Source organism: Trichosurus vulpecula, chromosome 1 (genome assembly GCF_011100635.1).
Source record: "Trichosurus vulpecula isolate mTriVul1 chromosome 1, mTriVul1.pri, whole genome shotgun sequence".
Lineage (NCBI taxonomy): Eukaryota > Metazoa > Chordata > Mammalia > Diprotodontia > Phalangeridae > Trichosurus > Trichosurus vulpecula.
The window spans coordinates 566173863-566189255 of record NC_050573.1 but is presented as its reverse complement, the minus strand read 5'-3'; positions in this window follow the sequence as shown (position 1 = coordinate 566189255).

Genomic DNA, 15393 nt, shown 5'->3' with positions numbered 1-15393 from the left:
GCTAGTTTTGAACTCAGGTCTTCCTGACCCCTAGACCACTGTTCTATACATTCTACCACCTACCTGCCCCTGCATGGTCAGAATGCTTATCAAATTTGCAGATGACACAAAGCTGGGAGGCATATAGCTAACACACTAAATGACAGGGATTCCAAAAGATGTCTATTGCCCAGAACATTACCCAATCTAGTAAGAAGAAATTTAAAGAGGAATAAATGTAAAGTCTTACACTTGGGTTCAAAAAATCAACTTAAGTACAAGACAAATGAGACAAGGCTAAGCAGCAGTTCGCTGGAATTTTGATGGATTGAAAACTCAGTTATAAGTCAACAATGCAGTATCATGACCAGAAAAGTTGGGGCAATTTTAAGCTGCATTGAGGAGTATAGGATCCAGGAATGAGAAGGTGATAGTCCTGCTTTACCTTGCTGTGGTCAAACCGTATCTAGAGTATTGTGTTTGGCTTGGCACATTTCCTGATATCACATTTAAATCTATCTCTGGTGTATTTGAAAAGTCATCATTATAATCATAAGGAGAATGTACTCAGTCAAGTACATATTTTGTATATCCCCATATATGTATTTGTTTTCTCTTCCAAGTAGATAGTAAGCTTCTCCAGGGCAGAAACTATTTCACATTTGTCTTTTCATCACTGGTGCCTATACAGTGCCTGACACAAACAGGGCATTTAATAAATGCTTGTTGACTGGTTGACTGTAGGGGGAAGAAACAGAAGCAATGGGTGGAAGTTAGAGAGACAGATTTAGATGTGATGTCAGGAAAAAAAAAATCTCCTAAACATTCGAGCTATCCAAAAGGAGAATGAGCTGTCACTTTCATATTGGCAGATTATTGTCATTTATTTTGTTAATGGAGAAGTTATATGATTCTTCCAGGTGTCCAGAGTAACTCCATGGTGAAAACTCCTATTTCTACCGTTATACCTGGGACAGTGACAAATCATCGAACCACATTGCCCCCCACACCCTTTTACCCATGAATGCCAATTCTGAAAGATAGTGTCACAGATTTTGACTTGGGGACTCAGAATTTAGACTTCCACTGTTTAGATTTAAGATTATGTTTGAGAGCCACAGTAACCTTTGAGCACATAAGCTACCCAAGGAGCCTGTGGGTTGGACAGAGAGATAACAAGTTAGATAGGGAGATGGTCCATTGCCTCCTCAAAAAAAAAAAACCCTCTCTTCTCCCACCCTGGGATTATTTTGAAAACTACTGTCAAAATTCGATTCCTTTAATTCTTTTGGGGGAGGGAGGATCGGGGGGAGTTCTTGGCAAAGATAATGGAGTGGTTTGCCATTTCCTTGTCCAGCTCATTTTGCAGATGAGGAAACTGAGGTGAATAGGGTTAAGCGACTTACCCAGGGTCACACAGCTAAAAAGTGTCTGAGGCCAGATTTGAACTCAGGAAAATGAGTCTTCCTGACTTCTGGCCCAGTACTCTATCCACTGCACCACCTACCTGCCCTTTTAACCCTTTGGTAACCTTTAAAATGTAAATATCCTTAGGAGGAAAATGTTTTACTCTTGCTGGTTATTTACACTGGCGTTAATGAAATGAAATTTTCCAAAGAACAGATTTTAAAGTCAAGGATGGGATCATAAGCACCACCAAAAGAGGAAGAAAAGGAGAAAGGTATAAAACGGGAAAGCTGAGCAGACCCAGATTTCTTTTACACTTTTGCCTGTGGCCAGCCTCACTGGAAATAGTAGGTAAAAATCTGCCTGCAGTAATGGGATAGGGATAAAACTTAGGTGTTGGCATTGAGTACTATTTTGGTTGGGAAATTTTCAATTAAAAGAATGGTCAGGAATAACCTCATTATCTTTCAAATGACCTTGTCTTAATGCTTCTCTCTTAAAAAAGGAAGCCATAACTATGATATAAGTGCAAATCAGGGCTTACCTCACCTACTAAGGAATCTCATCCTGTTTTCAGTCTGGTACCTTTACTTTACAATGAAAACTGAGTCTCATTGTTATAGTTATAGAGGGAAAGGGCTATCAGATATGCCCTCAGCTTTCACAGATGAGAGAGGCTTATCATTTATGGTAAATTATTTTCTATCATTAAAATCCTATTGTAGGGTATAGTTAGGCTAGAGCTACAGTTCTCAAAGTGTGGTCTAGGGATCCTTAGGGATCCCCAAAACTGTTTCAGGAGGTCTGTGAGGTCAAAATTATTTTCATAATAATACCAATGTGTTTTAATTCTACTTTTATATAAATATAAATGTAGATGCCTGTGTAGATACAAGTGTAGGTGTATATGAAGGCAGAAAAGTAAATGTAGATATATCTAGAGGTGTGCTGGAGCCATCTCAAACCAGCTCACAAGAGCTGATTGTTAAACTTTCATTGTGAGCATTTACACCTTGGAGATCAGCACATGCTGCAAATGAGGGCTTGATTTATTGTTTTATTGATTTCTAGATGTTAGAAAATATTGGAGAAAATGTTAATAAAGTAGATTAAACTTTAAGATGTATATCGTATACAGTTTTTCCTCCAGAGAGCTGATAGTTGAATATTTATTAGCATATCCCTATGTATAATCATATAAACCAAAGCTCTTTGGGGTCTCCAATCATTTTTAAGAGTGCAAAAGGGTCTCAAGACCTAAAAGTTTGAGAACTGCTAGGGTAGAGAAAGGAAAGAACCAAATTCTCATTATGGCTTTAAAAATCCACAGTCAAACTTTAGCACGGCATCGATGCTTAGGGCAATAAAACAAAGCATCGAAGATTTCCTCACGAGTTTCCTAGTTTCACAGGACACTGAAATGTTTTCGTGACATGAATTCATTTTACAATTATGGAGTGTTTTTTCAATTTCTGTTTGTTGACGAAACAAACAATGGCCAGCTCTGTACTATTCCTACTACGCTGTGTTCTATTCAATGGGGACAAGATGGTAGAGACTTGACTGTCTCTGTCTCAGGTCCTGTCTTTTATCTTTCAAATACTATTCTGAGTTTTTCAATATTTTACACTGTTCCCTTCTCCTCTGATAGTTGGTCCTCAACTAGGATGGGAGCAGGAGAAGGAAGTGATGTAATATAGAAAGAAAGTCCTCCCAAGTCACCAGGTTCTGCTTTCCCTCACAATTCTCCCCAATAGCTTGAAACATTAAGTTGGGGTCTTCCAGCATGAAAAGCACTTGATGAGTTCTGCCAAGATACATGAAACACTCATCACTGCCCTCTGATTGGACTGTTTCTCACGTCAATCTTGGACATAGGAAGACTAAGAAATTCACCTGATAAGGCCAAGATAAATATTTTGAAACAAAGATGAAGACAGCATTGGAGCTCATTTGGACATTATCTTACTACTCTTCACTTCTAGTCTAGACCCTGCCAAAATCTTTGCCTTGTAGTATGAAACATTCATAGGATACACTGTGTGATGTTGTCACTGTTCAGTTGTGTCCAACTCTTCATGACCCTGTATGGGGGTTTCTTGGTAAAGATTATGGAGTAATTTGCCATTTCCTTCTCAGTGGATTTAGGCAAAGTAAGGTTAAGTGACTTGCCCAGGGTCACATAGCTAGTGAGTGTCTGAGACCAAATTTGAACTCACAGCATTGGACTAAAGATCATAAAATCTGTACCTGAGACAGTCACTCCACATCTCTAGGTCTCGGTTTCCTTATCCATAAAATGAGGAGGTTGGACCAGATCATCTAAGGTCTCTTCTGATTCTACCAGTTAATGATTGTTTCTGTAACTCGGGTTGAATGACTAACCTTGCCCTCATTTCTGAGGTCTGACCAAGCCTATTTGGCCCTTTATTTTAAAGATGAAGAAACTGAATTAGTCAACTGAGGTTTAGTGGCTTGCCCCCAAGGACCACCCTGAAAGAAAGCACACACCTCCTAAGGCTCCAGTTGGATCTTATACCCCTACTTAAGGGGTATACTAGCTCATCATTTGGCCCACTGCCTTTCCAAAGAGTGTTTGGCCCTCATACAGTACTCAGGTTCAGTTACTTAATGGATGTTAAGCCTTTCTTTCAGCTGTCAGAAAAGCATGGTGACCTATTGATGACTGTGGGTGGCAAGGAAGGGAGCCTAAGATACTCATACATAAAGCCCTTTCAGTACAAAAGTACAGAAGACTATTTTTCTTGGAAACTGAGGCTAAAAGTTGACACTTTTGGTCCTTGCTTCTCAGTCATGCCAAGATGGAGCTATCATTCATTAGTCTGTTATCACACAGCTATGGCTGACAATATTAACCATAATATCTGGACCAGAATGGCACCAAAAATCATGTTAAACAGTTAAATCCAGGGAATAAAGCCAGTATCATGAATCCTGCATACCTGAGCCCTTGTGAACCACTATTATCACCTGCTAGGCTTTCAATAAACACTCATTGATTGATTGACTACCTGTGTTTATGTCTGCCTCTTGAATCCGAGCTGAATCAGGCTGAGGCCTACCAAAGTGTAAGCCCTTAGAAATCACAAAATAAAAGCTTGGAAACCTTTCATGATAAGGAGAAGAGATTAAATTAGAATTCAGTAATAATTCAAGGAAGGCATCCTTGAACTAGGTCTATTCATAATACTTAATTGGGCTTGGGAGGATAATGGGAGGCAGGCAGAGGGATTGAAGGTAAAGAGGAAGAGAGAAAGGGGAGGGGAAAAGCTATAAAATAGGAAGTCATTTAAGCAATAAGAGTATATACTGTGTGTGCATCCCTTCCTCTTAGACTGAGTAATTTTCTTTCTTATCAGTTTCTCTTCTGCCTTGGGACCACCCAATGTGGATAAAACAGAAGGCAAATTAATGAAAGAGAATGAAATCAGCTTACCTAAGAAGGAACATGAGTGAGAAGCAGTATATACCCTATCTAGGGACCTTTTGTTTCCTGCCTCCCCCTTTTTTCTGGTCTCCTGAAAATAAATTACTACAAGTTGAATAATTTATTTTGATAAAGCAGAGAATGCTTAGCCTTTCCCCAGACAATAAACAAGGACAGAATAGTCATGATCTGGGAAGAGAAAGCTTTTCCTGATGTCCAATTTGGTTCCAGAGGACTGATGCTATCTGATTAAAAAACCATCTATAAATATCATTTAAAAAGCAAAAATAATATATTGTTCTCCTTTCAGTAGAGAGGTGGTAAACTGCAGGTTCAAATTTCACATATGTGTTATAAGATATGGTCACTCAGGCAATTAGTTTTGCTTTACTGCTTGTTACAAGAGATGTTTCTATGACATGCATTGGTGAAACACAGCGTATGAGACAGCTAAGTGGCTCAGTGGGCAGAGTGCTGGACCTGGAGTCAGGAAGATCTGAGTTCAAAGTTGGTCTCAGACACTCACTAGCTATGTGACCCTGGGCAAGTCATTTAACCTTACTTTGCCTAAATCCACTGAGAAGGAAATGGCAAATTACTCCATAATCTTTACCAAGAAACCCCCTTACAGGGTCATGAAGAGTTGGACACAACCCAACAGCAACGATATCACACAGTGTATCCCATGAATGTTTCATACTACAAGGCAAAGGTTTTGGCAGGGGCTAGACTAGAGGTGGAGAGTACTGTGATAATGTCCAAACCAGCTCCAACGGTGTCTTCATCTTTGTTTCAAAATATTTATCTTGGCCTTATCAGGTGAATTTCTTAGTCTTCCTATGTCCAGGATTGACGTGAGAAACAGTCCAATCAAAGGGCAGTGATGAGTATTTCATGTGTCTTGGCAGAATTCGTGAAGCGGCTTTCATGCTGGAAGACCCCAACTTGATGTTTCAAGTTATTGGGGAGAATTGTGAGGGAAAGCAGAACCTGAGGACTTGGGAGGGCTTTCCTAGTATTTTCATCCCAAGAACTTTTAAATTTTTACAAAATCTTCACAAAGTCCTTGTGTACTTGGCAAACACGATACCTGAGGTTGTAAATATGATAGAAATAATCTGAAATGGTAATGATAGCAAGTATATTGATGTTTAAGGCAATTACATAGCACAATTTCTTTGTCTCCTCAAAATGCTTCCTATGCATTGAAAGATAATAACTTTTATAGACTCTGGGGGCTTTTATCCCAGCTCCTACTCCCACAGGAAATTCTGGTTCACAAAAAGGAGCAATATCTCCTCCTGGGTCCTAGGAGTACTGCTGAGGGGCAGTGGGGTTCATCTAATGCTGTCAGCTTCAGTCCCCATCCTTGGACATTCATGTATGTTCCTACAATGTTATTTGCTAGGGCCAGTTAAAATCTCCCCAACGAATGTAATTGGTTGATCAAGCAATTGCTTGATACCCTTTATCATTTAATGAGTTAACATCTGTTATCTTTTACCAAAGGAAATTTACTGAAAAGTTATAGCAAAAAAAAAAGTATGAAAACATCCCCCAAACTAGGACACTTGGTCAACTACCTGGAGAGAGCAAGCTAAACTTTGGAGTGGTTGCTACAAAACCATTAGCTCTACTGAGTTCACTTTCAAACGTGGCATGACCTCTAAATGAGTCATGCCCTTGCTACAGGACATGACATTTCAGCTACTGGCTACCAAGTCAATCCACTCCTAGACTGGGTTAAGTTGGTCACTCTTTAATGCTATGCCAGAGCACCAGGGCTCAGCCACTAGCAAACTCTGGTATTCATCCTATCACTGGACTCCTGCTGCTCTAACCTTTTGAAGTTTCATAAGACCCTGTACCAAAGTAAAGAAGGCACAAACTGGTGGAGGCCCATCCCACACACAGCCTTAATGAGCAGGTCAATGGTTCATAGGCTGTACTAGTGAAGTAGGAGGCACCCTTCCTCTGGGCCTCCAAAGCTCAGAGTCCTTCTTATACTTCATGGCTAGCAAGAAAGAATGAAGTTGAGTTTCTCAGTTGGGGCCTTTTATTTGCACTCTCAGTTCTGGCTCAGTGGCCGACCAAAAGGCAAAAAGCCTTTGCCATACAGTAAGTGGACAGGAAGCAGTCAGAGAATACCTGAGGTGGACATCTGAGTACCTCTACTGATGTCATCATGAATTCCCAGAAGCAAGTTCACCCTAGCCTCGACATGCAGGCTTGTAATAGGCAGAGGATATTGCACATGTTCCTAAGGACTAGGCTTTTCATTGGCCAGTCCCCCATTACAAGTTAAACCATGTCCTAGCAGAACTAAATTCCCCATCGCCTATGAGAAAAAAATTCAAATTGCTTTTTCTTTAAAAAAAAATTTATGGCGTTTTGTTTTGTTCTTAGGCCATATTCATCTTCAAAATCCCATCCTGCCCCACAGAACCTTTTGCTTTTAGTAAAGATGAGTAGTTAAGTAAAACCAGCTGATGAGGAGGCCATGTTGTACAACATATGTAATATTTTACACCTTCAGTTCATCACTTCTTTATTCAAAAGTGGAAAGTGTGTTATATTTACTCTTAAATGCCACTTCAAGATTTTTTTCTATCATCTGTCTTCTCTGGAAGCAAAATTGGTCATTGCATAAAATCTGATTTCTATATCTTTTATGTCAGTCATTTCAGTTGTGTTCAACCTTTCGTGACCCCATTTGGGGTTTTCTTGGCACATATATTGGCATGGTTTTTCATTTCCTATTCCAGCTCATTTTGTAGAGGAGGAAACTGAGGCAAACTGGTTTAAGTGTCTTACCCAGGGTCAAACAGCTAGTAAGTGTCTGAGACCAGATTTGAACTCAGGAAGATGAGTCTTTGTGACTCCAGGCTCAGCACCCTATCCACTGAGCCACCTAGCTGTAAAGTTAATGGGGTATAAGATCTGCCTCACCCATTAATAGGCCTTATGTGTTTAGGGGAGGCTTGCTTATAGGAAGACTCACACCTTTTGCTAATTTCTAATTAGGTGCTGAGTCAGGAGGGTTGGGGTTTCGATGCCTTCTGGCTCTGAGCCTATTAGATGAAAGAGTATATATTCTGAGAGGAGAGCTTTTGCTTTGGGGCTCACTTATGAGAAGGATCTTATGGTTCCCTGGTAGAGACTCTGAGTAGCCATATGTTCAGACTCCCAACTGCTTGGAGGCAAAGGCTCTCTCGATCCAGTGGTGTATGTAAAGTGTATAGCAATGATGCTTTGGTTCAGGCAGTCAGAGCCCTGTCTGTTGGTTTTTATGCTAATTTCTCTTCTGTGTATTTTCTCTGACGTTCAGGGTGCTGACCCTTCTCCTGAACTAGTGAATGTAATTAAAAGAAGATTACTGACGTCTTTTGGAGCAGTTTTTCCTAGTAAAGCAGATCTAAGAACCTATGCTAGCAGCCATCCTGGGTATGCCAATGAGGTTGCCACTACACTAGCCAACCCTAGGCATATCTTTTTATAGTTGTTTTTATTTATATCAATAAGTCCATTATGTAGGTTATTATCCTTTTATTTCCTCATTCTGCATGAGTTCTTCCCAGGTTTCTCTAAATTCACCATATCCATCTCTTCTTATGGCACAATAGTTTGTATTCATTTACCGAAATAGGTTTAGCCATTTCCCAATTGAGGAGCTCCTACTCTGTTTTCAATTTTTTTGGCTATTTAAAAAGTGCTTCTGTAATGTTTCAGTATGTATGAGTCTTTTTATTATTGACCTCTTTAAGGCATATCCCCACTTATGCTAATTCTCAGCTCCGCCAACAGTGATTCACCATTTTTTGTCACAGTCATCCTCCCAAGTTAGGAAAATTTTAAAGCTGAAATTATAAAAGCTTTAAATATGCACAAGGATTTTTATGTACCTAAAACATGGCTCAAAATTTAAGGTTCAAAATTTAACAGCCTTCATGGGATTTTATCTAGAGTTTTTCAATTCTTTGCCCTAAGTTAATAGGCCAAATAGCGATTAATGTTAATTTCTGTTGAATTGCCTTGGAAATTCCTATTTAAATTTTTAAGTCCAGTGCCAATACAGTTAAGGTAGTTTTTAAATTCTCAATTTGTTAGCTAGGTTGTTCCACTGTGGCAATCAACCAACGTTATGGTGCAGGTTCACAATATAACAATGAGATTTGATTATAATTTATTAATGATGTTGTAGAAACATAATAGTTGGGGTAACACTGCGGAATATACCAACAGGTATAGGGATTGGTGTTTTCATTGATTTAAGAAAATCCTAGGTCAGGAAATTCCTTCCACCGATGCAGATCCACCTCTTGTTTATAACTTAAAATCTTCGCGATTTGCCTAGAACACTGGGAAGTAAAATGACATATCCAGGGTTGTATAGTCAGTATGTGACAGAAATAGAAACTAGAGCCTTTTGGTTCTAGGGCCACATCTCCAGCTGCTGAACCATGCTGCCTCTCAGAGCGTACCTCTGTCTTCCTTTTAACATCCTACAGGAAATTATAGGATTTAAGAGCTGGGTGGGTTTCCAATCTAGTTAATCCTCCTTATTTTACAGACAAGGAAGATGAAGTCTAGACAGGAGAGGTGGCCCGGTCAGTGTCACAAATGACTAGTGGACAATCTGTTTTCCCATGTCCCCAGGGGAGTTTCTGCAAAGAATTACTGTGTTTATTAAATATCTGCCCAAGTTTTGCTGTTCACCAATAGAACTATCATATCATGTTACTTGTCATGTCATCAGTTTCAATGACTGTGCTCAGGGTATCATATCATCCCTGAAGCTCCCAGGAGCCATTTCATATAAGATATGCATCTATCTTTGACTCCTACCTTAAAAGTACTATCTAAAAAAGAGTCAAACTGAGGAAATGACAACTTTACCTAACTACCTGATGGGATTGATTCAACCATATAGAAATGTCCAACAGAAAATTTAGTGATAAGGAATTCCCCCATCAATGGAGGTTGGAAACTTTCCTACAGTAAAAAGCCTTAGAGAATTTCCTAGTCAATCAGTCAACTAGCATCTTATTAAACATGTGTTAGTCAACTAGCATTTTATTCAGTGCCTACCATGTGTTAGGCACTGCTCTAAGTGCTGGGGAGAGTAGGACTTGAATCCAGATCTTCCTGGCTCCAAAGGATGCCATTTCTCAATGAAATAAATAATATCTTCAAATGCCCAAGAGTCAAATAAATGGTATACAACTTATAGACTTTTTTCCAAATATTAAAATTTATTGCCATTAAAACAACATGTTCACTTCCATGTTTATACATCTGTCCACCTTGGGTGTTGCAAAAGTAGCAAAGTCCAAAACCTAACACAGTCCCTTGCACATTGGGGGAGGGGGGATGTTGAACTATGATTTCACTGTTGTGAGTTATTCCTGGTGTGGATATTCCCTCTGCCAAGGCAGATAGGCAACTCTTTTATTCCCTAATGTCTTAGAAAGTTGCTCAGATGCAATTCATTTAAATTACTTCCTCATAGTCACATAGCAGGTACATGTCAGAGGTAGGTCTTCCTAACTGCAAGACTAGCTATCTATTGACTATGTCAGGCTACCTCTTTTTCTTGCCTGGTCAATGATTAATAATTTTTTTTTTTGCAGAATGACTGAGTGAAGGGATGTCACTAGGCTTTTTCTGTTGAAAATAACTAAACTCAGTTCTTTTGTAGCAATTGAAATTCCTTTATTTTATTTCAGAAATTTGCAGTAGTGTTCTGATGGCAAATGAATGATACAAGAAAAGGCCAAATGTCTAGCTAGAAATCCAGATCTCTTGCTTATTTTGATCCCATTCTCTGATTGATTTCTTTAAAAGAAAAAAAGGAAAAAGAAGGAAGGAGGGAAGGAAGGAAGGAAGGAGGGAAGGAAGGAAAGAAGGAAGGAAGGAGGGAGGGAGGGAAGGAAGGAAGGAAAGAAGGAAAGAAGGAAGGAGGGAGGGAGGGAAGGAAGGAAGGAGGCAAGGAAGGAAGGAGGGAGGGAAGGAAGAAGGGAGGGAGGGAAGAAAGGATGGAGGGAAGAAGGGATGGAGGGAAGAAGAGATGGAGGGAGGGAAGGAAGGAAGGAAGGAAGGAAGGAAAGAAGGAAGGAAGGAAAGAGGAAAGGAAGGAAGGAAGGAAGGAAGGAAGGAAGGAAGGAAGGAAGGAAGGAAGGAAGGGATGAAGGAAGGAAGGAAAGAGGGAAGGAAGGAAGGAAGAAGGAAGGAAGGAAAGAAGGAAGGAAGGAAGGAAGGAAGGAAGGAAGGAAGGAAAAGAAAACAGTACTCACAGCCTTCAGTGAGCCAAATTCTAATAAGAACAACCAGATATATATTTCAATCAAAAAGCATAGCTTAAGCAAAATGTTTAAAATTACTCTCCCTGCTCTTTCTACTAAAAAAATGTGATGAATGGACCAAGAAAAAAATGTCAGGTAGCAAATGAGAACAAAATTGGAGACAGACAGAGACAGATAGACAGAGACCCACACCCGAGTATATAGAACAGCTGCTAAATCTATAGAGCCCAGACTGCTTCCTGCCCTGACTGTTCCAGGGCCTGAGCTTATTGAAGCCAGGGCGATTTGGAACAGCTTAGAGGGGAACTATTGACTGAAGAGCCCTTTTGTGTGAAAAGCTATTGTTCGATAAAATTTTTATGACTTCACAGCTTTTTAACTAGAGGAATTTTAACAAGGAAAGTTTCCTTCAAGGTTTCTTTATGAAGTGGGTGAGCTGAGTTTCCCATTTCTCCCCCAGATTAAGCTCTACTCTAAGAAGCTTTCTTTCATAGACTTGAAGGAAAAAAAAAAACCACAGTATTAGCTTAGATTTAATTGGTACAATTTTTTTTAAAAGAAGAGATTGAGTTTGATGGTAAGTACCTCCTCTATTCAAGGATGTTCCTCAAAAAAAACAGCCACTGAAGAGATAGAGAACACTTTGAGTTAAGTATATCTAGTTTTTGTAAAAGTTTCTTTGCTTAGAATAGATATTCTGTGTTAATATGTTAACTTTCCCCTCTTTTTCCCTTGCATTCTTTTGGGAGATGATTTGAAAAACTGAACAAATATGTACCAGGGTACTAATGAGCCTCCAACCATTGACTCAAGGCCTCTGAGGTCTTTTGACATCACTAAGAAAATGACCAGACTCAGCAGAGAAGTCATCAAGTTTTAATCTTGAATGAGAGCCAATCCATTGGAATCTACCCCCAAGAGAGCGCATGAGAAATTGTAGCAAAATAAATGTAACCATTAGTCTATCCATTTTATGTGTTTCAATGACAGAAGGCACAGATGGATATCTATAATAGGAAGGCCTAACCTTGGTTCTATTACTCCCTCTCGTGATAAAAAAGTATCACTTACTTTTTCTTGTGCCTTAGTTTCCTCATTCATAAAATGAGATGTGTTCTCTTGGCTGTAGGAAAACATAGTAAAAGGAAAATCAGTAAGAAAAACATTTCCCAGTCCAAAGGTACTAAATACTCAACAACAGTAAATTGTCTCAAATATAATTCAGGAAAAGATTAAAATCATCCTTTTATACCAAGTCCTTCTTAACAGAAATATTTATTGATGGGATGGCCCACTATGTTACAGAGGCTATCTAGCAACTTGGGGGTGGGGTGGGGTGTGAAGAGAGAAGATAGTTCACAAAATTAAGAGAAGTCTCAATATTTGCCTTCTAGGCTAGCTGTAGACAACATTGTGAAATAGGAAATTTTGGCATTCTATCTGTGCCTTCATCTTAGGTGAGAGTCTATCCCAGGGGTAGGGAACCTGTGGCCTTGAGGCCACATGTGGCCCTCTAGGTCCTCAAGTGTGGCCCTTTGACTGAATCTTCAAGTGTAGCCCTTTGTGAAGTTTGGTGCCACCAGATAATCAATCAACCATTGCCTACTATATGACTGGAATTCTTCTAAGCACTGGAGAGATGAATACAACAAGGCAGTCCAGTCCTCCCTATCTTTTCTACCTCCTATTAAAAACATTATACTCAAGTTTCAGAATATTCAGGATAAGATTTAAATGGCTAATATGATTTTAAAGGGTTGCCTCTCTAAGGAACACATGCATTTTGAAAGTCAATTTGAAAGTGAAGCTCCAGAATTTTAATCCTCATTTATAAGCAGAAATACCACTCTGCCTGGTACATAAGTATTAATTTAGAAAGTGGTATCACGTATTAGAATGGAAACAAAAAATCTCCAATGTATAGTAAAGATGCAGAGGGAACAATTTTAAAATTATGCCTCAAATGTGCAAATGAATCCATGATTTGTTACTGTAGATATTTCCTTAAAAACTGCAAATCCTAAACCATCCATGCCTGCCATTTTTGTGAGCCTTTTTACCATGCTCTCCCATACATTTACCACATGTGTTTATGGTTTGTCCTTCTTCTCGAAGAGGACCATGACCTCAAGAAGATGATGCCATGACTTGCAATTGAATTGGATTTAAGTGAGGGAGGGCTATGCAAAGTCACCAGCCTCACTTTCTCCTCTGGAACCATCTGGGTCCAGTGGTGAGATATTAATCAGGACAACTGGAGATGGCCCAGGATGCAGTGGGAGATGTTGGGAGGATGTTAGCGGAGTGTGGGGCTATCACACTGGATGTCTCAACTTGCCCATCTTTTTAAACCATACATTTCTTGAATGACCTCATTTATGATTCTTCTTCATAGCTCCTTATGTGTTGTTTGTTGTAGCTGCTAACCTCCAACATGTGCCTCTTTGTTGCCAAGCCACATTTGAGGTAAACAAATACCTTTGCCTAGGAGATATTTGGGACAGAGGACACAAAGTCCTTCTAGAGATGCTGAATCCACACTGTGTGTGAATATCTACTTTGTTCATACAAAAGACCAGATTGTGTAAAGTGATTTTTAAAAAAATTCACATTCTTTCTCTGCACATGCCCACCATGTGATGGAAGTACTAAGAAGTGCCATATAGGCAAAATGTGAGCAGCAGCAAGGAAGTTGAAGAGAAACAATGGCTGGAAACTGCCAAATTAAAATAATTGTACAATTAAATGGATCTCTTTAGTGGCAGAGGGATACCAAAAAGGTGAAGTTCAAAGGATTTGTATTCCCCTATCCATCTTGTGTCTTTTCTCTCCAAATCACAGAATTTCAGAGTTGGAAAAGACTTCAGTGACTGTATAATTCAACCCATATACCCAAAAAGAATCCCCTCTATGATATACCTAAAAAGTAGTCATCCAGCTTCTGCTTGAAGACCACTCCACAGAAGTGCAACCTACTAACTCTCAAGGCAGCCATTCCCCTCTTCTGATGGCTCATGTTGTTAGTAGTTTTTCTGTATATCAAGACTGAATTTGTCTCTTTTCGAGGTTTGCCTGTTACTCCTAGTAGTGCCTTCTGGGGCCCATCAGAAAAGTCTAATCTCTCTTCCATATGACATCCCTTCAAATATTTAAACACATCTATCTATCATGCCCCACTAAATCTTTTTTCTCTAGGATGAATATCCCTAGTTCTTTCAACTGATCCTTATATAACATTGACTCAAGATCCTGCACTAGCCTAGATGTCCCCCTTCTGATCCTCTTCAGTTTATCACTGCCTTTCCTAAACTGTAGTACCCAAGATTGAACACAACACTGGTCTGACTGGGGTAGAGGACAATAGTACTATCAATTCAGTATTCCTGGAATTTGTGCCTCTCTTAGAGAAGTCCCACATCATCCAGTTTTATTTGGTTTGTTTGTTTTGGCTGTCATGTCACAAAGTACTTGTGGTCCATTCAAAACCTCAGATCTTTATCAGATGAGCTGCTACCCTGTCATGTCTCCTTGCAAAATCAATTCTTTAAACCCAAGTATAAGACTTTATAAGTATAGCTATTACATTTCACCTGATTATATACTATCCATCCCCTAACCATAGGGAGTTAAAGCTGTAACAACAGCTACACGGGCCTTTAAAAAAAGTGTTGGGGAGACTACAAACCCCTATGCCCCTATCTATCAATCAATTAATATTTATTTAGCACCTTCTCTGATTGAGGTACCACAGTAGAGGACAGGGAAAGGGAGAAGAAGAGGGAGAGGGAGAGGGAGAAGAAGAGGGAGAAGAAGAGGGAGAGGGAGAGGTAGAGGGAGAGGGAGAGGGACAGGGACAGGGAGAGGGACAGGGAGAGGGAGAGGGACAGGGACAGGGAGAAGAAGAGGGAGAGGGAGAGGGAGAGGGAGAGGGAGAGGGAGAGGGAGAGAGAGAGGGAGAGGGAGAGGGACAGGGACAGGGAGAGGGACAGGGAGAGGGACAGGGACAGGGAGAAGAAGAGGGAGAGGGAGAAGGAGAGGGAGAGGGAGAGGAAGAGTGAGAGGGAGAAGAAGAGGGAGAGGCTACTCACAGGTATGCTGTAAGAAGCATAAAGGGTAATACCTGGTGTCTGTATTAGGAGATAAGTTTTACAAATAACTAAGATACAAGAGAATATATAACAATGTTCATTGAAATGTAAGCATTCAGGTTATATGATTAGTCCAAAACAGATGCTATATGAATTTTATAGGAGGGGA